A 27838-nucleotide genomic window follows, 5' to 3' on the forward strand; every position below is an offset into this window, starting at 1 on the left:
CTTCCTGACCAACCGCCCCCAACATGTCCGGCTGGATAACCACTGCTCATCTACCATCACAATGAACACCGGTGTACCACAAGGCTGTGTGATGAGCCCTTTCCTCTACTCCCTCTTCACCCACGACTGCAGACCTGCTGATGGTTCCAACACCATCATTAAGTTTGCAGATGACACCACGGTGATTGGCCTCATCAGTGACAACGATGAGGCCGCCTACAGGGAGGAGGTGGATCGTCTGGCTGAGTGGTGCGACACAAACAACCTGCTGCTTAACACCGAGAAGACCAAGGAGCTCATCGTGGACTACAGGAGGAATGCTGACCCACATCCACCCATCCACATTAAGGGGACGGCTGTGGAGCGTGTGAGCAGCTTCAAGTTCCTGGGAGTCCACATCTCCGAGGATCTCACCTGGACGACCAACTGCTCCAAGCTGGTCAAGAAGGCTCACCAGCGCCTCTTCTTCTTGAGGACCCTGAGGAAGAACCACCTGTCCTCAGACATCCTGGTGAACTTCTATCGTTGCACCATCGAGAGCATCCTGACCAACTGTATAACAGTCTGGTACGGGAACTGCTCTGCCTCGGACCGGAAGGCGTTGCAGAGGGTCGTGAAAACTGCCCAGCGCATCGCCGGAGCACCACTTCCTGCCATAAAAGACATCTACAGGAAGCGGTGTCTGAAAAGGGCTGGGAAAATCATCAAAGACCCCAGTCACCCATCACATGGACTCTTCACCCTCCTGCCCTCTGGGAGGCGCCACAGGAGCCTCCGGACTAAGACCACCAGGTACCGGAACAGCTTCTTCCCCACAGCTGTCAGACTCCTGAACTCTGCCTCCTGACATCTGACCCACGTTAAACTCATGGACTGAACATACACACACCCACAATGGACAACTGTACCCTCAAACACACAATAATAACATGGAGTGAACCACCACTCACAACCACTAGCACTTTATATAGCCTCTGTAGAAACTATCTACACCCTCACTTATCTTAACTGCACTACTGTATAGCTCTGTGTAAATAATCATTCTGTACATTCAATAATCTTTAATCCTACAACTGTTTACAACTTGCATAGTTCCCATTTCTGTATAGCTGTATATCTCAGATTTCTGTAAAGTTATTTATTTCATATTCTGTATAGTTTTTCATATTTATATCCTGTTCATAGCCTGTACATAGCTTGTACTCACTACAGCCTTTACATACTTAGTTATAGAATATTCACAACATACTTCATACCGTGTACATTATAACATACCATAATAGACCCATTTCTGTAGTATACTTACATATCTATACTATTGCTAATATATATATTGTAATATATCTATATCACTAAAGCACTTCTGGATGGATGCAAACTGCATTTCGTTGCCCTGTACCTGTGCATGTGCAATGACAATAAAGTTGAATTCTATTCTATTCTATTCTATTCTCTTTCAAAGGAAGAGTACCCAGCCACTGGTACAGATATGTGGACGACACCTGGGTCAAAATCAAGACACAAGAAGTGGAATCCTTCACTGCGCACATTAACGCTGTGGATAAAAACATCAAGTTCACCAGGGAAGACACAAAGGACAACTGTTTACCTTTCCTGGACTGCGCTGTGCACATTGAAGAGAACTGCAAACTCAACATCGAAGTTTACCGGAAGCCCACACACACGGACCAGTACCTCCTGTTCGACTCCCATCACCCTCTGGAACACAAACTTAGAGTAATTAGGACCCTACACCACCGGGCAGAACATGTTCCCTCTAAGCCTGAAGGAAAAAAGAAGGAACACATGCATGTAAAAGAAGCACTCAAAACGTGCGGCTATCCTAAATGGGCGTTCTTAAAGTCAGCAAAGAGGCACAGAAAAGAAGATCAGACACCAGTGAGGGAGGATAAGAAAGACAGACGCAACAACATTGTCATACCCTATGTAGCCGGTGTATCAGAAAAACTCAGGAGAGTTTTCTCCAAGCACGACATCCCAGTGTATTTCAGACCCAGCAACACGCTCAGACAAAAACTGGTTCACCCGAAAGACAAAACGCCAAAACACAGACTTAACAATGTGGTGTATGCTGTACAGTGCAGCGAGGAATGCTCAGACCTCTACATTGGAGAGACCAAACAGCCACTTCACAAGCGCATGGCACAACACAGAAGAGCCACCTCCACAGGACAAGACTCAGCAGTCCATCTGCCTCTAAAGGTCAAAGGACACTCTTTCGAGGATGCCAATGTTCACATTTTGGACAGAGAGGACAGATGGTTTGAAAGAGGAGTGAAAGAAGCCATCTATGTCCACTGTGAGCGACCATCTTTGAACAGAGGCGGTGGTTTACGACACCAACTCTCTGCCATCTATAATCCAGTTTTGAGATCCCTTCCCAGACGCCTTAACGCCCACTCACATCCTGGGCCATCTGATCTCAGGAATTCGCATGATAAGGTGGGGCCAGGTTTCACAATGAACTCACCCAAAACTCGGGCTGATTGGGACCCACACCCAGTTTCACAACTTGTCTCAGGCGATTAGAGGATCATCAGGGGGTCCTTTTGTCCCCCTGTGGGGGGTTACTCCCACTAGGTTTATATCTGGGACTCTCCACCATTTGACCTTAGAACTGAAGAAGCTTCTCGGATGAGAGGTGAAACGTCTTCAAGTAACTTAAAGAAGTCCAGACGCCTTTCTTTGCAAGCTCCTTTGACTATATTGTTTGGTTATTAGTTAAAAGGGTCACCTATACTTCAGTGTTGTTGAATGTTGATAGGCTACTGAAACAAAAGACATGTTTTTAACATCAACCCAGATAATTAAACTCACAAAGGCTTAATTTTGTTTTCATTTTCAGCTTTTATTCAAGTTGTTTGTTTGTTTGTTTGTCTTTTATTTCTTTTTTTATAACTTTTTTTATAACTGCACTCACTGAGACTGACTAGGTTACGGTTTGGAAGGAGGAGGCTCATGAAGATAGCTTGAAGATGAGATCTGTAACCGTCCTGTGATAGCAAACTCAGGCCAAAGGCTATAGGGGTGCTAGATTCAAACGCCAGGTTTTTGAATTTGATACAACCAGCTCGAGGCAACCTGTGGAGGAAATGAGAGAGGAAAACCTGAAATATTTTTTTAGGTTAAAGCTAAAATTTGAAAGGCTAAGCAAGGGGAAGCACAGATGGGAGATGACAAGAAGCTGAACAAAGTGCCAGAAGGTGTCCACTATCCCTTTGGGGGATGTCCTGCTATACTAAGTGTACAAATTTGGGGCGTTTAAGATTAAACAGTCCTGGATGTCTGGGTTTGAGTTACAGCAGAGATGTCACTGAGAATATAAATAGTCTACAAATGGAAGAAAAAAGCATGATCCCACTGGAGCATCTATATATTCATATTAAAGAACTCCCTAATTATAGTATGGCATAATGGGCATCTTCAAACACAAGGGACGGGATTCATTGAGGTTATTCAGCCGTGTAGAGGGGGTAAATATAAAGAGATTAGAGATGTCACTGATTGGGGAGCCATGAGATGAGTTTTGAAAGTGAAGTTGAGGAGAGAGCTGCGGTTGCTGTTGTGCCGTCGTCCTGTGCAAAGGTCTGTGGAAATAGTCAAGTTCCAGCATAGGGGAGTTTTCTGAGTTTGTAGAGCTGCAGAGACATCAAGGGACTAGCAGACAGAAAAGCAATTAAGTTCTCATATGCACTTTGATTTTCTATTCAGAATCACAAAACCTTTTCCTATATAACACTGCACAGACTCAAACACACAGAAGACTGGTATGAATGGTTAAATAGGATGATCAATAGTTCTGTATTATTTAATCTTGTGTTTTTAAGTGCTAATCACACAGATTTATGATGATGGTAAGTTGCCATTTATCCTTTGACCACTTAAAATCTTGTCAAAGGCTTACTGGATGCCCGCTGGTTTACTGACAAGTGCGATGGTTTTGATGGTTTTGTCACTGACACTGCTCTCCCCATCAATATATAAACAAATACCACTTTTCACAAGATTGTGTCAACGTGCAAGCGATCTTTGGAATGCTGTCTGCTTATTAAATGAAAGTTCAGTTTAATCCCCTGGTTTTCCAAATGCTATCCCGGAGCTGGATAAGATGACATGGCTGTCTGGTTGGAAGACAGCTTGCAGACGCCTCTCATGTCAGTTTGTCACAGCAGGTTTGATGGCGCTTCAGGTGACAGGTAGGTAGTCTGGGAGGAGTGACAACTGCCTCTTTTAAAGTGGTTTTGCAGTCATGGTGACACTCAGAGCTTATAGTTTCAAATCTTTACACTACTTATGCTCTAACCTGTGCAAACTCTAGGTATTCATTAGTCTAGTGAACATTTAAATATACGGTACAGTAGATCTTATTCAAAAAATTAAGCATGGCGTTGATATAATTCTGAGGGTAACTCACATAAAACTTTCTACAGCATGTTGCAACTGCTCATGCAAGATGTGAAAAAATGGAAGAACTTAGGGAGACTAATTACATCTCATTTAGATTTCTATCTACCAATCAAGCTTGTTTTATTATGCTTACGTGCTACTTTCATATCACTCACTGGAAATCCCAGTTTGTCCCCTTGCACGTCCCACTTCCACATCATGATCCACGTGGTTTTTTTTCTTTTCATAACCCAACCTCCTTGGTGTGCCAAACTCATTTACATTGCCAAGAGGAGCACTATAGACCCTCTTTAGACCCCTCTTGTTAGTCAGTATCTTTTTATTGTATTGGAGCTTTTTGTGATTGTATATTCTTTTTTTGAATGAATGAGAATACAGTGGCAGCATTGCTCAAAGCAGTCCAGAGATGCATTAGGAGATGATCTTGAAGTCGAGATTGGTTTCATTTAAATCAACAATAACTTCTGTCTTTTACATGATTATTTCTGTTGAAGCTCTCTCTTTTCCTCCTCTCCTGCACACACATACAATATTTGTCTAAAATGTCACTGGCATCCTCTTTATTTCTTTCCCTACTTGCTGTAGTGGTCAATGTAATGACACTTTTATTCAGGAAACCTGTGTGCTTTGACTTTAGTTCTTTCCTTATGGCTCAATTGCACTAGACTGGAATAAAAGGACAACCTTCTTGTGACTAGGTAAAAGTGGTTTAACTGTATTTTTTCACATTCAGTTACAGGTAGTGATAATAAATAGTTGCCGTGAGCAGCTGGTTGGTGTGTACCACCCTTGATCTCTGAGTGTCCATTTTTGATTGGCTCCCGATTACAAAGGTCACCTAGTGAGAGGAAAATGTCTAAATAATAGCTGTCAGACACATTACAATCAATCAGTCTGCGTCATCTATACCACGTCTCATTGCAATAGCAGACTTTACTAATCTGGTAACCAACCGATTGTATTCTGGTTATATAAGTTCTAAAGTGTGTATGTCATTTTGTATCTAAATTGCCATCCTGCAGCAAGTCCATCACCTATTGTGGAGATATTTGTTTTTCAAATGTAAGTTGTTAATGTGGATTTCTGTTTAATGTGAATGTTCTATGTATGTTGATGGAAACAGATTGCATGTAATTACCAACTTGACCCCAGTGAATTGCAGACTGATTGCAGACTGACTCTCTCTCATTGCTGTTTTATTGCTGTTTTATCACCACCTTGATGCACTGAAGTCACTCTGATGATGGCTGATGATGGCTGACTGTGAATGATTGAAGGCTTGATCCCCATCTTTGAAGCTAACATTTCAAAGGCAACAAGAGGACACACAGTCACAATAATTCTCTACCTGCAGGGAGGGACTATGTAATTGGTTCCATTTGTTTGTCTTTCTGTCTGTATGATTGTTTGGAGTCTAGTGTCCACAGTTTTCAAGTTATAATATTCAAATTTTGTCTGATGACAGATAACAATAACAGTTGGAGCTGGCTTTGGTAAAAACTGGGTCAAGGTTAAATTTAAATAAACAATAATTGCTTTTCTTTTTTACAGGATTAATTTTCTTGAGCTCTGACCTTAGATCTCATACAATCGGATGGACTGGATATTGGCTGGATATATTGTTAGAGTGTGAAGCATTTCCAAGGATAATTCTGTTTGGAAATGATGGCAAACAAGCAGATTTAATGCCAGGGCCCTGTGCTTCGTACGTCGCTTACTACATCCAAGATCAAATGAAACATCCAAGACCAAACCATCGCGCTAACCGTGAGCGCGCTAATCCGGTTCCCCGAACACACCTGCTGTTGACGATTAGTACAGCTGGACGCAGTAATGTGACATCACTGGGTGTCGTAAAAGGGTCTACGCATCGATAGTAGAAACATTGATCGGCAACCCTCTGATTGGTCGGCGAAAATGTCGACGGAGCGCGCTCGGCTCGGTATTTTTCGGCAGCAGAGCAAGAACTCTTGAGTGAGGGATTTCAGGAGTTTCAGAGTTTAATCAGAACGCAAGGGAACACTGCAAAGGCTGCAAAAGCAAGGAGAAGGGAACACTGCAAAGGCTGCAAAAGCAAGGAGCGAGGGCTGGCAGGAAGTTGCTGACAAATTAAACTCGTAAGTAATTTAATAATAACAATAATAATGGAGTGGATTGATATAGCGCTTTTCAAGGCACCCAAAGCGCTTTACAATGCCACTATTCAGTCACTCTCACATTCACACACTGGTGGAGGCAGCTACGGTTGTAGCCACAGCTGCCCTGAGGCAGACTGACAGAAGCCAGGCTGCCATATCGCGCCATCGGCCCCTCTGGCCAACACCAGTAGGCGGTAGGGTAGATTTATTATATTACACTATATTATCCAATATTATATTACATTATATTATAATATGTTATATTTTATCCTCTTTCACATTAGAGCCACAACAGGACCCACTAGAACATGGGAACAGGTAAAAGTGAAATATAAGAATGTTCTACAGAATGGTAATATTTATCACTTATATTGCTTTTAGTCTCTTGGAAAGAGACCCTGGAATAATCTGTTTGTTTATAACAGCAACCAAGAAAAGGGCAGAGCAAAAAAAGACAGGTGGTGGTCCTGCACCCCCTCGTCAACAAGTTGGTTAAGTAAATAATACCCTCACGGGAAAATCGATATCTCTCTATGAGCACACTGTCGCGCTGAGCTAAAGGATCCTGTCTGTCCCGCAATATACGCTGAATTCTGAGGACTCTCCTTATCAATCTTGCACCTTCCGCAATGGGTGGCTCGCGTATACGGACAGGACATGGCTGCGACAGACTTCCCAAATCCACCTTCGCTTTTATAGCCGTGGTCTCTCATCTTGATTACACGAAGTAATTTACAATTGCTACTCTGAAATATGAATTAAATCTGTAATAATCACATACATGTAATAGAATGTTAATAGTACATTTCCCTTTTTTAGGAAATGACCTGTGTGAAATCAATAAATGGATCAGGTGCTGCATTGTCTTTAGTTACATTGATGTTATTTATTTATGGTGAAACAGTGGTGGAATATCGCTGTTGCTTTCGTATGAATGACGCGGGCATACCTGCGTGGCCGCGATCTAATCCTGTTTACATAAAGTAAACCTGCTCCCCAGCAGGTTTACGCTTACGGCTCTGTTGCTATGACAGCAAGTCCCGGATGGGCTTCGGGGAACCGAACGATCCAGGATCACGCGAAATCGTCAACAATCTCATCCAGCTAACTCACTTAGCGCGGTACGAAGAACAGGCCCCAGATGTTTACTAAAACTGTTATCTTACTCTTTGCTGTAGGATTAAGATTTCTTTGGGTATTTTTAAGATTTGTTTGTTTAGAAAGAAAAGCCTTAATTGGACAGAAAAAATGTCCTCCAGCATGGTTCACATGGTTCCCTGATCTTTTTTATTTTGATTCATTTAATTTCTAAACTAAAAGAAATGGAAAAGAAGGAGAAAAAAAACAGATTTTGAAGAAAATTTTGTGAGCTTATAGGATAAATAAAGCATGATTGAGTGAGCTAGACTGATTGACAGTGATTTTCAGAGGTGAGGGATCATTAAGGTTTATTCCAGGCCTTGTTTGCCTAAGCTGATTAGTTTCTGTCTGGAAGATGGTGGCATAAACAAAATTCCAGAGATAGCTCTGTTTATTGATGACAGCTTGTTCACTTGCTCAATCACAACACCCTCACCGGGATACTAAATATTTAACACATTTGATAAACTGGTCAGCTGGAGAATGACATTTTTTTTAGCTATGTTGGCGCAACCATTTCAAATAAATAAACTGGGCAACTTTCAGAATCATAACATGAAAGAACAATGTCGCACAAATACTGTATGTAATCGTAATGCTAACTAAACAGAAGTGGTTCAAGTGATGTCATTCAATTACAGGTTTAATTAACTCTGCTTTTTGGATCACATCACTGTTTATGTGGACCACAAAATTGTTGGGCTTTGTTGGTTTGTGTTCATGTGACTTGGGGCTTCAGGCAAGAAACATGAGACGGAGCTGCCATTTGTTTGTTTCTGTGTGTCACTAATCTTTTATTAATGTTCATATATATTCAAGTAAGGGTGGCAGCTCCAGTATTTACTGCACCTCCATGAGATTACTCTCATTAAAGACAAAATGCTGACCTTGGTAAGACACAAATGGATCTTTAAGAGACAGGCTCTTCCATCACAGTGAAATGGAGCGCACCCCATCTCACAATACTGCTATTAAGTTTCATCAAGGCTCATTACATGCTGACTCTGTGTCATCTCCTGTGCACTGTAAAAATCCCTCCCTGCAAACATAGAATACCACCATAAGAACTCTGCGTGATCACACTTGTTTGCTGTTGTTGTTACTGAGTGCCTATCACAATAGACTCTTAGGGTTTGGCCTCTATTATGCTTATTGCAACTGTGCATGAATTCTTTTTAAGGAGCCATTCATTAAGAATGAATTCAGACTAATCGAACTATTTGTTAATGTCACAATGCAAGAATCAGGAGCTTTAATTTATAATTGATCCTAATCCAATAACAACTAAAATTGTATCACACTTATTCTCTGATTCCTTGACTGGCATTTTTCATAGCACAGCAACATTACAGAGAGAGAAACAGTGAAACTGGAATCGAGGTAGAGGGCATGTGAGACAGACAGACAGGATGGTGGGCAGACACAGCAGCATGCTTATATGATCTTGACCCAGCAGTCGATAGGGAAGGGCGGTGAAACCTGATTACAGACAGCCCACATCCCAGCCTGCTGATTTCATTTCCCTCATTCTGTTCAGTCGGGTAAAAGACAGAGGTGTGATGTTCTGCACCAGTACACTGCACTGGCTTGATTAAACTTTAAGCTCTTTTTGCTCAGGTGTGATGTTGCCCACATCTGTTTTTCTGTCAGGTATTATCCACATTTCCATTTCACAGCAATGAAACAAAAAAAGTGCACTTCTCTTCACTTCCTTATTTGGCCCTAAATTAGACTTACTTTCCTCTATGAAATAACCCAACGTGGTCCATTTTATGAAACAAGAAACACTGAAAAAATTCAGCAGCTTAGTGAAAATATTAAAAGGATTGTTCTTAAATACAGCCTGTCACAGCACTCTGTTCGCTTGAATTGAGTTGAAACAGAGTGATGAAATGAGTAGAAGTCAAATAGTGTCTGAAGGTGGTTGGATTGACATCCAGCAGCTTGATGAGGTTTGAATTAAGGCCGATCACACCTCATCAAGTGCACTTCACACACAAACTGCCTGTAGTGTCACCTCTGGCACTCTTTCTCCTCTCCTGCACACACATACAATATTTGTCTAACCTGTCACTGTCATCCTCTTTATTTCTGTCCCTACTTGCTGCAGTGGTCCAGGTAATGACACTTTTTTTTTCAGGAAACCTGTGTGCTTTGACTTTACTTCTTTCCTTATGGCTCCGTCACGCTAGATTGAAATAAAAGGACAACCTTCTTGCGACTAGAAAAAGTGGTTTAACTGTATTTTTTCACATTCAGTTGCAAATAGTCATGAGCTGGTTGCCAGGAGGCTGAGTGTGTACCTTAATCTCTAAGCTGCCATTTTCAATTCCATACTGATTACAAAGGCCACCTTGTGAGAGGGATCCTGTGTCCAAGCAATAGTAGTCCAACTTGGACTGACTGTCACGTGCAGATTGGCCAAGATTCACAAATAAAAACCATCTAATTTCTAAAGATAGAAATGTTACAGTCAGTCACTCTGCATCATCTATGACGTGTCTCTTTGCATTAGAGGATTTCACTCATCTGGTAGCTACCTGACTGTATTCTTGTTATATTCCAATATAACACCAAAGTTCTCAAGTGTACATGTCATTTTGTAGTAAAATTGCCATCCTGGGAACACGAATCTCTGGATCTTGACTTTCATTGTCAGCACACATGGTCGGTATTGACCATTAAAACACATTTTAAGAAAATTTTAAGAGACAGATATAGAGTAATATATCATATGAAACGCATGTAGAACATTCGTTTGTTTTTTCAATATGATGCCCCATGACATCACCCTATGCCATAAAGATTACACGCTGCATGAATATATCTTAAAATCTTACATTTTTACAGCTCACAGAAGCCAGATTGTAGCCAGTTCTGCCTCAACCATATTGGTAAAGATGATAAAATACACAATTTTTTTACATGCCATGCTTGCAACAAAATTATGAACATGTAATGCTTCAAGGTCATAGGTCATCGGTCAGCATCGTACAAATTAGGAAAAGGGTTTAGTTTCCACTGGATCATCTTTAAACTTTAAAGCAATGCATTGGTCATTGGGCGACATAAGCATTTATTTTATTACAACATAAATACATAATATGTTGTATTTTCAATAGAACATAATATGACTTCACAATGACAAAAAAGATGAATCTACTACAGTAGATTTCCATCTTACCAATGCTGACATCAACATAAAACATTAAAGTTTTAGTACAGCCCTTGCCCTTCGGTGGGAGTTGTGCGCTCTGAGTGCTCTTGTTTTGGTTATGCTGTTGTCTCCAATCACTGTTTTCTCTATTGTGACTGTAGCAATAACTGAATATGTTTGGTTTTCTTCCTTTAGAAAGAAAACCACATCACTGTCAGTAGCAGATGACAGACTTTGGATCCTCAAAAAAAGGTTTTATTATGTTGCAGGCTTTTAATTATTCTGATAAATACTGATCAACAGAACATCATTGAAATGGGTGCACGCAAGAGCTACTTTAATCATCGCTCATACAAACAAAAACATAAAAAGTCCATTAAGGAGGTTTTCAGCACAATAAAGAATAAGCCATCTGTGCAATACCTATTTTGAAAAAAAAAAACATAATCTCACCTGACGACACAATTTAATGTTATCAACATTTGTGCTTACTTGTTAAGAGCTATCAATCCAGTGAATTAGTAACAATGAAACGTTATATGTACAATTCCTCCCACTTTTTCACTCACTCAACACAACTTATTTAATCCTTTCTCTCCTTTTGACTAGATGAAACGCTTTCACTTATGACAGAATATCCTTCAACCATGAATCTAATATCTTTGTGTGTCTCCACAATGAACAGTTTTGTTCCATTCACTACAATTTACCAATTTACCACCACTGGCCTTGTTTGAGCAGTTTTACAACTCAAAAACTGCCTTCCTCCCACAGATGAACAGTTGAATTCATGAGTTTTAAAACACACCCTAGCTCATATAAGTGCACTCAAAATATTGTAACATTGCAGCCTTTCTTTGTAAGGTCAGTAGCAATGTGGCTGCTGTTAGCAAACTTTAGAGAGATGTGTACAAACTGACAATAATGAGCATGTTTGCTGACCACAGAAAAATGCCTTTAAAATAACTAACAGCTGACAGTTATACCTTGTAATAGCAGTGGGTGCTTTTCAACAAATCATATATGGTCTCACTTTAAATGGAGAACAGGAAAACTATTCACTTTATGTCCATCTCTGCAGACAGTGGGAATAAAAAACTCTCTTCTGACAGGAAGAAACCTCTGGCAGAACCAGGCTCGGGCATGGGCTGATGATCAGTCGCAATTTCATATTCAAACATAATACTAAGATCAATACTTCATGGTAATAGGTCTGTTAAATGTCCGATGTGAGGGCAGCATCCGAGGCAGAGAAGCCCAAACCTGACTCTTCCCGGTCACCTTCTCCAGCTTGTCCGGGGGAACACCAAAGCACCCAGGCCAGCTGAGAGATATAATCTCTCCAGTGTGTCCTGGGTCTGCCCCGGGACCTCCCCCCAGTTGGACATTCCTGGAACACCTCACCCAGGAGACACCCAGGAGGCATCTTTGCAGGATGCCCAAACCACCTCAGCTGGCTCCTTTTGATCTGGAGGAGTAGCAGCTCTAGTCTGAGCCCCTCCTGATGGCTGAACTCCTCACACTATCTCTAAAGGAAGGCCAGCCACCCTCACCCTCGTGGTGATTGTGGCTCAAGAGTTGGGAGTTCACCTTGTAATCGGAAGGTTGCCGGTTCGAGCCCCGGCTCGGACAGTCTCGGTCGTTGTGTCCTTGTGCAAGACACTTCACCTGCCGCCTACTGGTGTTGGCCAGAAGGGCCAATGGCACGATATGGCAGCCTCGCTTCTGTCAGTCTGTCCCAGGACAGCTGTGGCTACAACTGTAGTTTGCCTCCACCAGTGTGTGAATGGGTGGATGACTGGGTGTGTAAAGCGCTTTGGGGTCCCTAGGCGGGACTAATAAAAGCGCTATACAAAATACAGGCCATTTACCCTCAGAACTCGTTTCCGTCTCTTTTATCCGATTAAATATTATGCTTAAAATGGTTCCTGCTGCACCATTCTTGTGGGAGGACGTGATTATAAAGAGGGCATTGGTAATAAGAGCGTTTTAGAAGGCAAGAGCAGTACTCACTCTTTTCTCATAACCTTGCTTACTTGCTTGATTTATCTGTCTCTTTTTGCACTGGAAACTTTCTGGGTCTTACTGCTTTTAGTGTGAATCATCAATAAATTCCTCATAACCCTCTAGTAGAAGCTCTGACCTTACGCCCCTAGTTAGTTTATTTTACAAATCTCAAAGAAACAACAAAGAATTCAGTGGAGTAGCAGAGTGCATCTATTTGTCTTTAGAGTGCTTAAACCAGTTAGCAGTATGTACTTACATACTGTACCACACACACACACACACACACACACACACCAATATCTAAAACATTTACAAAATTGCTAAAAATGCTTCAAAGGCAAATCAGCAATTTATTTAGAAAGATTACTGTTTTCCACAGTAGATGAAATGATCATCATTCTGACCTCTGCGCTGTATCCAAACATATTTGCCTTTCCTCCGACCGTATATAAATTGTTTTATTTTTGGTCATTCTCAGAGTCAGCCGTGATCCTCTTATATAAAGCTGGTTTCTGTTATTTTGTTACTTTCTGTTATTCTGGGGGAACTTATGTCATGTTTGACTTATCCTGCTAAAAAGATTAAGGCACTGGTGTCGCAACGACTTTTAGACTTAGGAGATACCTTACTTAAAAGGACACTTTTAAACATATGGAAAACTGTATATAAGTGTTTGGGTTTTTTTTTTGTCAAATCTAGTTGGAAGTGCTGCTTACTGGCTGCAATTTTGTTGTCTTTAATTTTTGACACTACTTTGACTCCAGCTATATGTACTGTAACTGTTACATTTATCCAACAACTGAATCATAGAAGCACTCATATTCTTTAGCTCCACTGCCTATTTTCTCTTCACATTTCAGGTGGTCTGCAAAGATTATTCCACTGTAATGCCTCGGGGCTCTGAAAACAGCAAAGCACCTCTGTGCTACTTAGAAATCAGCTATGAAATCACAGAGCTCACATGCACATGGTCAGCAAGGGACCTATAAGATGTTGTACATACTTGTTGTTTGTTTAAACAAAAAGTATGTTCAATTTTGATACTGTATTGATTTCAGAACCTCAGAAGAAATGGGGTTTGTGGGCTTGTGAACTAGATTCTTAAGGTCTTTGTATTGTGAAGTGGTACTGAAGTAGTGGAAAGAAATCACTGAACGCTCAGTACTGCAATGGCATTTATGTAACGTCACATTTCTAATACAATAGGGTAATACTAAATTAGAGAATCAATCAATCACTTAATGAAAATGATGCTCCTTTTTATTGTCCTCCTTAGTATTAACTACTATTATAGACACCCTCACCACTAAAACGTACTTGAGGAATGCTAGTTAGCTAGCAGATGCAAATACTGTATTTTGTATATACTGAACAAGGTACTAAACAGCTACCTTTGTGACAGTGAAACAATAGTTGTCATCTTTTGCTGGGTAAGACATGCACACATACCCAATTACTTGTTCAACATTGGAATTTGAACCTTGCAGGACAGATGTGTGGTACTAGAGAGGAGAGTGTTTGTGTCAGCTATGGGATGGCGGTCCAGAATAAATATATTGCAGTAGCTAATGGTTAGATTACCCTGACATTTTGAAAAAATAATCACAATATAATCCAAGAATTTAGATTTTTTTATGATGCATGTCCGAAAACTGTTTCATTTTCATCATTTCAACTTCTATATCTGAATCATTACATGTCACCAAAAATGAAACATAACAGCCACAGACATTTGAAAGTTGTTTTCTGATCATAAGACAAAAATAAATGCCCTAACACGATAATTTTGCTCTGTGAAAAAGACATCAAGCATGTTTTCTGTGGCTGTATCAAAGTGCATTAGTCTTAAAAAAAATGTACTTTGTTTTTGTGTATTTTTTGCAGGCAGTCTGGTTGAAAATGGGTTGCTTAAATGCACACTTTGGATTATTACGCAGGGTGAATGGCAGCCACCCCTACACATCTGTCAGACCAGGAGGCTATTAACGAGGAGAGAACCACACTTTTACCCAGAATATATTAGTATGCCATGTGGGAACACTGTCAGCCTTTGTTCTTAACCATTCACCACCACTGTCTGTTGAAAAATGTATTTATGTTTCCATGACAGCAAAGATATAGCTGTCTTACATACATCAGTCCTTTCTTCTCAGCAGATGCTAATATGGCCTCACAGATGAACTAGTTACAATTAACATGATAAACTCTAGTTTTCTCTTCTCATGCATTACTTCCTCAGATACTCATTGTTAGATGTGCAAATGTTTTCGGTTTCCAATTAAATCAGTTCCTTTGATTGGAAAAACATTAAATTGCTGATAGTCATTTTTCCAGAGCATTAAATACCCTACTGTTTTCTGGGGGGCATCTCCAGCGAAAAATAATGTCAACAGCCATAAATAATCATTCAAATATACAAACTAACATACCTTTTTCATGTGTATGTTCCAGCAAAGATACCCTTTAGCTTGCACCACATTGTTTGTTGTCTTCTCATAGATTATTGGTGCCATAGTTGCTGAGTTGCATCTCTTTTGTTTTGCATGCTAATTAGTGTGAGCAAGTCCCTGTCCACATGTTGTGTCACTGCTTGTTCCACATCTTGCACAGTCTTATTTTCCAATCACACAGCAGACAGACACTGCATCTACTTCAAAAGTCGACTGTTTTCAGCGCACCTCTGATAATAGTATGAGCCTGTAGCGAAAAGCAAAGTTAATTTAGGCTTAAAACGATGTTTTCTGTGTCACAAAAGGGGTTTAGTTCCTACACTGACGTGGTGTCGTGTCTGCTCTGGAATATGTATTGTCTGCAATAAGAGATGGAAATGTAAAAAAAAAAAAAATAAATTACATCCTAAAAACCAACCTGTTCTCTTAAAACAGTGTCAGAATTAATGGAAGATGGAAACAGATTTTAAGTGCATTCATAATTATTTAGTGCTTTTCTATTCTAGTCGCTAACCACTTAAAACACTAATCCGTATTTAACCTTATCCTTGTGCTTTGCTCTATACATTTTATCTACCTCATATGGTCCATTTAAAATCTCTAATTCATCAGTTTTTTTAATTAAGGGAGAATTTGGATTTTAAGGATTTTAAGCGAGTCTATATTTGTTCTTTACCTAACACTATTGCAATTCTAACTAAAAGAATAGAGCTAAAACACCAAAAGAACAGGGTACAAATAACTTGTGATTAAAGTCCTCTCTCCTGATGTGTTAACAATGTGCTATCAATATTGTTTCTATTAATTCAGTCAGCCTGATTATTATTTTTTATCAATTCACCTTCCTGGCTTCCTGGCTGAGTTTATTTACTATATTTTGTAATTGTCCAGTCATGGGGACCACACAAATCACATTCTTATCACAAACAAACATATTTCCATAGTCCTCCCTTTTTGATTTTTTGTTATAGAGCTACACTAATGACATACTGTTCTCTGCTTGTTGCTGGATATATCTTGAGCTATAAAGATTATCAGACTAATCACATGCTTCAGTACATGCTGCCTCTTTATATTTTAGTTTCATTTTATTTTTATGAGTTAAGTGTGTTCCACTCTGGTTTTGTACACAAATAACAAAGGGAATAGAATAATAAAGCTGCTGTGTAGAGCTGTAAGTGTTTAGGTATGGGTGAAGGCCTCAGAGTCATGGTCTCAGACGGTGACAAACAGGTAAGTAGGTGCAGTGAAATGACATGAATTGTGAAAATGATGACTATGACAAAAGCTTAGAGATTGACTGTCAGGTTTGCAGACAGGTGCAGGTTTGGATATGTGAAAGCAAATTAACAAAACAGCCACGAACATGAACATGTCCATAACAAGTACAAAAGTACAAAGACAACATGGCACACTCGATCAACGGGCAGGGAGCAGGTGGAAACAGTTGGTTAGTAATGATTACTGAGGGATCTATTAGGGAGTCAGGAAACACACCATGCTGCTGAAATGAGTAATGAAAACGAGCAGTGCAGGAGCACTGAGGCGCACTGCAAAGCTCTAGGACTGAAGGTGAGGTGAGCAGGAGACCTCGAGCAGGCAGCCTAGGGACTGGAGAGCAGCAGAGCAGGAGACTTCGTGCCTCAGGCAGAAGTAGTCTAAAGGGCAGCCAGGAGATCTCAGCTGCTTCAGAAGACAGCCAGAAGATTTTTCAGGAGGACCATACCAAAGGATGACCAGGAGATCGATACTGTGATATAATGAACTTTCTATCCAATAAACATACATTATTATTATTACTATCTATTCTTTATAATACTTCTTTCATGCAGAAATGTAAATGTTACTGACAAAGGATGCTTCTCTTCTCCATGAGACTAGAAATATAATCCACACATGATTTCTATAGAAAATACCCTAACCTTTCTGGCAAGCTAATTAATACTATATTGTTACCATAAATTGTCAGATATTATCTACTACAATAAACGCAGAGGAAGATGATCAAGAGTCTATATGATGAAGAACTCACAGGCAGATGTGACAAGGATAAATTGCTGCAAGGGAATGAGCCAGGCTGCTGAGACTCTGAACAGTCACTAGAATTGATGTAGTGACACAGTATTATTTTTTAAAAATTCATCCTATGTAGGTTCAGCCAAAGCCCAGGGTCACTGCTTTCACTCTTAACTACACTCTAAACCCCACAACACCGTTTAAAGAATTTAAAGTCTTTGCTGAAGAATGAAATTCTCTCTGTTTTTGTGGATTCATAAATGCTATCTATCTATCTATCTATCTATCTATCTATCTATCTATCTATCTATCTATGAAAGCGACTGTGACTGTTGGTTAAAGTCACCTCATGCTTTCCATCTCACAGGGATAAGGAAAAGAAAGTCTTTCTCCCAAAGACGATAGGGGACGCAGTCTATAACTGCAATTACTGGACCAAGGAGAGCATATTTTCCATCTTGATGCTGAAAGAACACTTCTAGAAGCAACATTTCAGGATTATAGACACATTATGGGCTCAGACTCTCTGCGGGCTAAAACCTTTTTCAAATTCATACACATGGCAAACCAACCAAAGGTAGATGGAGCCATGTGAGCGTAACTGATGTGAGCACAAACAGCTATAAGGGGCGCACTCTAGCACAGAACCAAATTCCCTTTTTGTCACTATTATCCTACAGGAAAAACAATATTGCAGGCAAAAAAAAATTAAGTCCTGACACACCTGAGTTGTTTTTAGTAAGGAATGAAGTAGTTTGAAATGCTAACCCTCAAAAGGAGCATTCTCTGGCTCAGGGCTCTTCATTGCATGTGTATACTATAGGAGTCCAGGCTCAGATGTGCATAAGGCGGGAAAAAAAACATGAGACTGAGAACACAGAGTAAATATAAACAGCAGCTATCGGTACAGTGGGGACAGAGGCAAATACATTTTAGTGGCGGCACCTTCATACATTTATTTTCAAAATTTCGACTGCTTCTTTTATAGTCAGCTTTCTCACTGAGCGCCTTGCCGTACACTTACAAAAAACATGAAGATAACAGAAAAAACAACTCAAAGAGATCTGCAGACTGTTGGGCATTGCTTCAGCTGAGAAGACAATATATTCACCTTTTTGTATGCCAAATGTTACACTATCACGTAAATACAATAATGGCAATCAGAATGATCTGAAGCAGCATCTTGTGTATCTTGTGCAAATTGATTTGGTGGTTAAAAGTGCTTACTGATTACACTGTAAGGCCTCATGTGATTGATTATACCAAATCTCACAGTACACAATAACCTTAAAGCTTGAGTCAATTGAGTCAATTAAGGTCCACATGCAGAGACAGTGTAGTTATAAAGTGTCAACCATATGTAAGAGGGCAAATGTCTCCCACCTGCTAAGCTGCAACAAGCTTGTAATATAATTTCTACCATGATGAAAAGTCCCACAGCAGTGACAACACCAGTAGGGAACAATTAGCTACACTGTTGTGGTATCTATCCCAAACAGAAACTACTGGGCTGCTTATTGTGCTCAGACAGGATGCTGAAGTATTATCGAGTGCTAATCAAGTGCAAATCTTTCAGGAGTTGGGGGTGAGACTGCCCTTCACAGTGACTAACTGAGCTGTGAAGGCTGACTACGTAAACAGCCCTTGGACTCACTGTCTGTATTTTTTCTGAACCAGCTCTTCATCTGCACATTTGTAAGACATGACTTCATCAGACCCAACCTGCTGCTTACTTCATCAACTAGTTAGTATCAGTATAATGTGTAATAGTGTAGTAATGTTAATGGTGTCTTATTTTTATTCTGCTTTTGCTTTATAATGAAATATAAATATTTCAAGACTGAAGTGAAGTGTTAATTAGAGTTAACACACAAATCCAAATTTAAAATGCAGGATAACAAATCAAAAGGACCTCACATTGGGAAGTTAAGGTCAGGATAAGAATGCAATACATGAAAGGACACCTTCCTGCAAAATAGGCAGCATTTGAAGATAATAACAAAACATTTTTCTTTTAAGGAGCAATCAAATATTTTGGCAACAAAAGGTGGCTTGCTGTTCATCAAAATTTGCTAAGATATAAAATGATGATTTTATATGTTCCAGCAGTCAAATCCAATAAATGTGGATATTCTATTCACCTAACAGATGATTTCAGCGTACCAAATGTTGCCCATTCCTGTAATTAGACTCTCCAGTCTAGACCTTGTGTTGAAGAAATTAATTATTTTCTTAACAATCAAAAGCACAGACCTGGTGCAGAGTGACACTGTCTTGAAAAGGAAGGTTGAGCAAGGTTGAGACAGACTTCTGAGAAAACTGTTATTCTTTGAAAAGTTTCCATGCTCCAATTTACAAGTACGAATATGTAGCTGCAAAACACTAACATATAAGGGCAATTCTGATCTGCAGAATTATTTTTCATTTGTGGCTATGTAGTTTCAAGGTGGGGTTGGTATTAGATCAGGGGATGAGATCAGATGAGCAGGTTGACAGATGAGGTCAGGGAGGAATCTCCATGGACTGTAATGTTTGCAGATGACATTATGATCTTTAGCGAATTCGGAGCAGGTGGACGAGATCCTGTAGAGGTGTAGGTACACCCTGGAAAGGAGAGGAATAAAAGTAAGTAGAAGCACGACAGAATATATGTGTAAATGAGAGGGAGACAGGTGTAACAGTGAAGCTGCAAGGAGCAGTGGATGGATGAGCTTAAATTCCTGGGGTCTGCCATCCAAAGCAACACAGAGTGCACAAGAGAGGAGAAGAAGAGAGCAAAGGGAGAGTGAAGTGGGTGGAGACAAGTGCCAGGGGTTATTTGTGACCAAAGGACAGCAGCAAGAGTGAAAGCGAAGGTTTACAAGTTGGCAGGGAGACCGGCTACAATGTGTGGTTTGGAGACTGTGGCTTTGACTTTTCTGGAGAAATGTATGTGTTCAAATGCAAATGTAATGCAAATAAACAAAACTGATCACCTGATACAGTTGTAAGACCTTGTTGCACAGGTAGAACCAGGTGAAAAAGTAAAAGTAAAAATGTCATCACTAAAAAGAAACTGTTTAAAATGAGCAATATATGATAGTCATGGGCCAGTGATACCCAATATTGTTTGCGGTCAGTTGCTGAAGACCTAGAATAAACAAACTGCTGGCTTTGTGTAGGGTTTTTTGAGCTGGGAGAGGATGGATCAACAGGAGGAAAGGTGAGGACAAGAACAAAGCCATTAAATATTCATTGTTCTTCCTATACTTCCACAGTGCTGCATTTATAAATACACCAGGTTGCCACTGACACTCTGAAAAGATTTGTTAATTTTCTTGCCAAGAGAGAATAATAATGAATGAAATAAAGAAGCTTGTAAAAGAGAGAGAGATGGAAACCAGGAAAAGGAAAGGAAGGGCAAAACTTGTCAATAAGCAATTAATTCTATTTGTCAGCTTCAGGTTTGTTGAATGCAAAATGAATCACAGCTGCAGCGCCTTGATCAAGTTTCTGACAGATAACCTCTGAAATTATCTCTTTGTTACGCTTGTCGAAGTTTAGATGTCGTTCTTTTTGTCAAAAAATTGTAAAATAACGACCAGGCGATAAAGAATTCAGCCAAGTAATTTATAACAAAAGATCAAAATTGCATTTCTTTTAATCTCTGATACAATGTAAAAGCTATAGATTGAAATAAATTGCAATGAGAAGGATTCGATTTAAATAGGGCAGTGTTGGGAAGGTTACTTTTAAAATGTATTCCATTACAGAATACAGATTACATGCCCCAAAATGTATTCTGTAACGTATTCCGTTACGTTACTCAATGACAGTAACGTATTCTGAATACTTTGGATTACTTAATATATTATCATGCTTTTTACAACAACGTGAATGTACTATTGCCATGTGATTTATTACTATTACTGAAGGTTCGCGACTCCGAGCTGTAGTAAAGGGACCTCTGACTAATACGGCGGGGTCGCTGTCGGCTCATAGCCGAAAACTAGCTTTACTTTGTTGTGTGGGTCAACTTTTCTTGCGAGAGCCAGAGAGAGGCGTTGAAAGGCTGCTCCAACGGAACTTATTGTTTCGGAGGAAAACACGAACACGGTGTACAGTCGAGTCTTAATAGCGTACTTACAACTGGGCTCGTCAGGCACTCTTCTTGGCTGAAGTGGTTATTATTATATTTACATGCTTCCAGCTCCCGTTTTTCCTCGATGACAACTCGTACCTTTCCACTCGCCTTTTTCTCCCTCCTCGCTCACAGACCCATAACGTGTATGGCAGTCCATTCTCCCTGCAACACGGACTACACTGCCCATGATGCTACATTCTTTAGAGCTATGCTTGTAGCATTCTGCCTGTTAGCTTAGCACAACAACAACGAAAAGGCGCTCTCTCACCCAGGAAACACACAGTCGCAGAGAGAGAGAGAGAGCGTCGCCCTGTAACCATGGCAACCATAACGCTGCCGCCTGGAACAACAGAACGTAGCTGTCAAACAAAACCCAAACAGTCCTGACCCGCGACAAAATGAAACAGGAAAGTACCGCAGTGTAATCCATTTATTTCAACAAAGTAACTGTATTCTGAATACCACCTTTTTAAACGGTAACTGTAACGGAATACAGTTACTCATATTTTGTATTTTAAATACGTAACGGCGGTACATGTATTCCGTTACTCCCTAACACTGAAATAGGGCACAGACAACTGCAGGGTCCTGCCATGGTAGCCTTGCTCTTTCTTTTTCTTTTTGGCAACTAATTTCAAGTAAGTAGAAAACAATCTTTAGCTACTAAAAATTCCAACAGCACTTCATAACAATTGTAGAATGAATGTTATTTAATGCTTTCACACTTTTTAATGCTTCTTTGGAGTTTATTTCCACCCAGTAAAGCTCAGGCATGCCTAATAGAGGTTACATTTCAGTCTGCCAGAAATCCAGAACATGTTTATAGTGAGCTGCATTTAAATTGTGATTAATGAGTTAACTTTAGCATTTAAATCAGATTGTCTTTACTCTGAAAAGCTGGCCTTACTTGCCCTCCTGTGACGAGAACTTTTTAATTTCTTCCTTTCTTTTCCTTTTTTGCTTCAACGGACACGGCAGCACAATAAGTTTATCATTTACTTCTTAATGTTTGTGTAAAGTGAATACAACAATAACGGGTGCCGGCTTACCTCAAGCTTATTTTACACTTGTAGTTTAAAGGGGAAGTTATGCATATAGTAATAAATTGAGCCAAGACTCTGTAAAGTAAATTGAATAAAAGTTTATTTTAGTTAATGCCAGTTCTTGGTATGAAATAATGAATAACGTGTCAGTCAAAGCACAGAAATTCTTCCCTAGCAGTGCTTGAAATAGTAACTTCTCAGACTTCTGCTGCTACTTGAGGAGAATTGAATTTTGTTTGTGCTTAAAGTATTGGAAAACCAAATTTGACCGACCTCATATTTTCTGTTGCATGTAGTGTCCATCAAAACTTTCCAGAGTTGGTCTCTGTGCACTGTCAAATTCGCAGAGAATGTATTATGTGAATTATATTATCTGATTCCAACTTAAATACTGACTTTAGTTTGGTCCCGTGTAGCAATTTGCTTCATTTTCAATAGTGCAAACTACAAAATGCTAAACATCGCAGTACCTGTTTTTGTGTGTGTGAGTGTGTGTGTGTGTGTCTCCGTGCGGTGGGGTGGCTGGGTGTACCTAGTGTAGCTATCTGCACCAAGAAACAAGGTGTCACATCTGATCAGGAAGCATATCACTCATGTTTCCCAGATTTAATTAGTAAAGCATGGGAAAGCTGCCCTTGGGAAGCCAGTTTTCCTTTTTCTTAATTGGTGCATTAATTAGACCAGAAAAGCACATTGTGTTTGCCCACTTCAAAGCTGACACTGTTGAAGCATCTTGTGATTGTAGGTATGTCTCTGCATATAAATATGAAGACGAAGACTGAGAAAAATGATATCTTCAAGGGGATTGAGAGGACGGCGATGCCGAGGTCTGATCCACATGTTCCCAACCAGCTACAGGTGACTCGCTCAAATTATGCGTGAGCCACTCTGAGCCCATTTCCTTGTATCTGTTCTGTACTTTAGTAAGCCATTACAAAGGCAAACCAACCGTATTTTATCATTCTATTCCATTTGAGCTGTTCGGCATTCGCAGATCAACACGTTTGCCATATCTAATCATGCTCCAAAAGCTCAAACAGAATACTGAAAAGGGGATTATGGTCCGTGAACCCACAGAGATAACAGTTCGTTCTTACTTGGAGCCAGATGATAAAAAAAAGAGAAAAAACCCCACAAAAGCGCCAGGTAAAACCAGCTGGTTGCACACCCACTATCATGCTGCACAGTGACAACAAAAATGTCTATTTACCTTTTAACAAGTGAGTTTAATTTCCCTTGTAAAAACTCCAGTGCAGGGTCTTGCGGTTTTGTGATTCAGCCAGAGTGCCTTCTCTAGTGATGTATAATAATGCTATAATAGCCCGCATGCATCAAAACAAACGACTGGCCCTCATTCTTCTTATTAGAAATTGTAACTTCACCGGCTGCTCAGTCCTAACACAGACTGGCTATATATAGTGTGCTTTTTTCAGGTGATATGAAAGCACAAGTGGATTTTCATAATGTAATCATGTTTGTTATCTCTTCTGCCTACTTGACTTTATCGTAATGCCTCTTTCCTCTGTCTTCACTTCCCCCGTATTAAATATGGGGAAAATGGAAGCTTAAGATATGCCTCGGTGCTCTCACAGCCTTATCACTCATCCTAGAGCAAATTAAGCTCATTATAATCCATTAGTGTGTGTTTTAGGGTTCCCTGTAGGCACAAGGAAAGCATCTCTCATCTCAAACCTCTGTGAGAGGCTGGTAGCCCTCAGAAATTTCAGAAAGGCTGATATTTTCTGAAATTGCTGCTGAAGCTATAGGAGCAGCGTGTGCTACATTGCAAAAAGCATCAACTACTGAAAAGCTTGTCTAAAAGGATGACGAGAGTTACAAGCATGGGGTTTATTGTATTGTATGTAAATGGTTTCTGGGGTTTAGGAAGTGGTAACTTTACAATTTTGCACCCACATAGTTCTTCTGTGGACATACACACATAAGAAAGTTGCCTCTCTGATGTGTTGTGAACTGACATGTAAAACATGAGCTTTTAGCTGTCCTTCACACATACCCTTATAATTGACTCAATTAGCAATCCACACTGTCCCAATTCTCAAACTCAGGGACTTGTGGGAAATATGTTCAAGTTATTCCATCTAAACCTTCGCCCGCCTACAAAGGCAGACTCCTTTAAAACTGCCAAGAAATTAGTCCCAGTGCTGCGATCAAGCTACAGCTCAGCTGGAGAGAATAAGTGTAGATCCAACAGTCTTGTCATGTTCTATCTTATACTCCTCTACCCTCTTCTTCTCACACTTCTCTCACTCATTTTAAAGTGCGCCGTGCCTTTAGCTGTCTAATGCAATGCCTCATTATCAAGTGTACCCCCTCTCTATTGCTACTGTCAATGAATTCATCTCACAGCAGGCTCTATCCTCCTGTTATCAGGGAGGAACATATTTTTATATGTTCATATGGCTCAAATCCTGTTTTCCAGTTAAACTATGGTGCACACATTACTAAGATATCAGTGCAAATGGACAGAATACAGATACATAATCATTTGAAATAAAAAAAAAATAAACATTTCAGAATCTTCAATTATGGGACACATTTTTTAAAAAAAAAGGTATGTACAACATTAGAGACTAAATTAATTGTGCACCATTCCTCAGCTAATCTATTTTAAGGACACGGGTATATGTAACTGTAAAACACAGCTCATGGTGAAAATATCCATGGACTAATAAGGGTACTGTTTCAGCACCATGGATAGAGACACAAAGAGGAAACACAGGCAAAGATAACAGAATTAAGTAAACAGTTGCCTGATTACTGTATTGTAGTGTACACCGTCTTTCTGATTTCCTTTATTCTTTCTTTGATGCACTTTGTGCACGTTATAATCACTCCTTGTTGCTCACTATCAGACTTTCTCCTTTGCTCCCAGAGGACATGAGTCATGATTTGTATGGGCACTAGAAGTCTGAACGCCGCTTGAATATGTACAAGTGCTGTTTTGGGATTTTTGCTAAAAAGGTCACATTTTCCAGAAGGATTAGTCTTGTTTGTTTAAACATGACATATTGTGTACTTTTCCATACATTTAATTTTATCCTGGGGATCAACTGGCATATCTTTAAATGATAATAGGCCATTTTACTTACAGTCTCCTCAAGGCATTCCTCCCTATGAGTCCACTCTCTTTTTGAATGGTCAGCTTCTGGAAGCAAAAGAAAAGGCAGACAGCTTTATAGCTTTATTGAGGATTTTATTTTTTTCATTCTTTACTCAAAATGTCAACACTCTAAATACATTCATACGAATTCCCCAAACTTGTTTACCAGCGCTGTCAGGACTTACTGTGGCACACAAGTTGTTTGTTCACAGCTCTGTTATAGAGGCAAGCGGCAAGCATGACCAACTTCTTTAACTTGTCAACAAGCTGTTGATACAGTGACTGAGTGAGTCCATTGGTTTAGTAATCTCTTTCTTCAGGATGTTCTGGGAAGTGGATTAAAATGCTACTGTGACTTGTGAAAATATATATTTTTTTAAAGTTACAAAAAATTACCTGTCAGATCAGTGGTTGGTATTTATATGCAGGAAGCTAGCTTTAATTGGGCCACAGACTTTCTGCCATGCTACAAAGAAATTAATTCAGTTTCTTTTGGTTACGATTATATCACATTAACAATAACAGCATCACAGAAATGAGACAGAAATAAGGTAGCACACTGCTTACAAGAGAGTTTTAAAATCTAATTTAAAAACTAACAGCACTAGTCAAACTCATAGGATGTGATACCATCAGAGAACCACAGTCCTAGCATCAAGATGTTAAGAATAAAACTGATTTAGTTCATAAATGAATACAATTCTAGGCCCTTTAGACCCTTCATGTAACTAACCACCATATTACACTATCAAAAACAATTAGCATGTGTTTGTGTTCTTTCTTTTGCATAGAGAACCAATTGCTGTATGTCTCTGCAGCTCTTTTTTGCAGAGAAGATAACTGTTATTAAATTGGAAGTACAGTATTCATCCAGAGCTATGTTTGTACACAGTGTCTACAAACACTACATACATACAGTGACTCATAATTTAATTTGCCTAAAACCTTACTAAATGCATGCACATTGCACACACATGCACACACACAAGACAATAGGGCATTTAGATGATTTGGTTGCCTCACCAATCACATTTATCATGCATTTGCTTGAAATACATTTAAGACAATGGTAGCAGAAAATGATTAAAACATATTTGCTTCCTTCATCTCTTAATGGATTGCATAATAGGCCTTCTTTTAACATCGCTCCTTTCCAAAAAAAAAATCAATAGTCATTTCATGATTCATGTCTGGTCATATCAAAGCAAGCCAGCGTGTCTTGCATGGCTGGCTTTGTAGCAATGCTCCTGAATGAGAAAATGCTTAAATCAAAGCTTATAAACATGCATCAACACATTGCTCCTTATCTTTCAACAGGGAATAGCTTAAGCCTCAGATGAAACATTGCCCATGTGCACAGGGATCTGGGAGCAGCATGATGTAAGCGCATAGTCACAGTCCTTTACAACTTTATGTCACTCATCTTGGTTTTTATAGTTGAATTATGTAGTTTAAAGAACTTGGTTTATTTTCTATTCAGCGGCCTCAGTAACACGCCATGGGCAATGTTTTCAAAAAGTAATAAACTCTCTTATCATACTCATGTACCAGCTTGTGCATCACTCACATTTAGTTTCTACAAACAGCCTGTTTTCTGACCTGGTTTAACTTCAGTAATATTCTCATTAGGTTGTGCTTGTTTCATAGGGTCACAAGGCAACATATTACTGTGTCTCAAGTGGGATATTTAGGGTAACACGCTTTCATAGTGCTTGAATTTCAACAGATTTGAACAAATCAAACACAAATTTGTTGAAATTGTTTTGAGATTTGCAGCACTTGTGTGTGATTTTCAGGCTCCTTTGCTGTATTTGCTCGTTGAACCTCACATTACAGATCATTTTAAACTCCTTCACATTGAAGATGACATCTTACAACACATTAATGCCAGAATATGGTACAGCAGACATAATATGGCTGCTAAAAACCTGCCAGTGCAAGCTGGGATGGTGTTTTTACCATCACCATCTGCACTTGCACTTGGGGCCCGTATTAAAATGAAAGTAATGTCTAAGATATTAGTCATTATTTCTTTTGACCTGTAGAAGGTAATTTGCTACACACCTTCTTACATTACTTTTACATTGCCAGGATGCATTGTCACATAATGGATGACACATTAATTACAACACAAGCCTGAACTGTTGGTCACTGCTTTTGTTGAAAGCCAATTTTGGACTGTTTGGCTGGGACAGGCTAAGCTTTAACATTATTC

At 39.7% G+C, this 27838-nt stretch overlaps 1 long non-coding RNA gene across 1 annotated transcript; it reads right to left on the reverse strand.

Annotated features, from left to right (window-relative positions):
• Nucleotides 1-3022: 3022 nt before the first annotated feature.
• LOC309711854 lies at nucleotides 3023-22671 on the reverse strand. The gene is made up of 3 exons (XR_014278119.1): nucleotides 21463-22671; nucleotides 19590-19940; nucleotides 3023-3102 (listed from the first exon to the last, which is right to left on the reverse strand). It is a non-coding gene; the product is annotated as an uncharacterized lncRNA (long non-coding RNA).
• Between the last annotated feature and the right edge of the window lie 5167 nt (nucleotides 22672-27838).

This window comes from Aulonocara stuartgranti (genome assembly GCF_965226115.1).
Source record: "Aulonocara stuartgranti genome assembly, chromosome: 7".
Lineage (NCBI taxonomy): Eukaryota > Metazoa > Chordata > Actinopteri > Cichliformes > Cichlidae > Aulonocara > Aulonocara stuartgranti.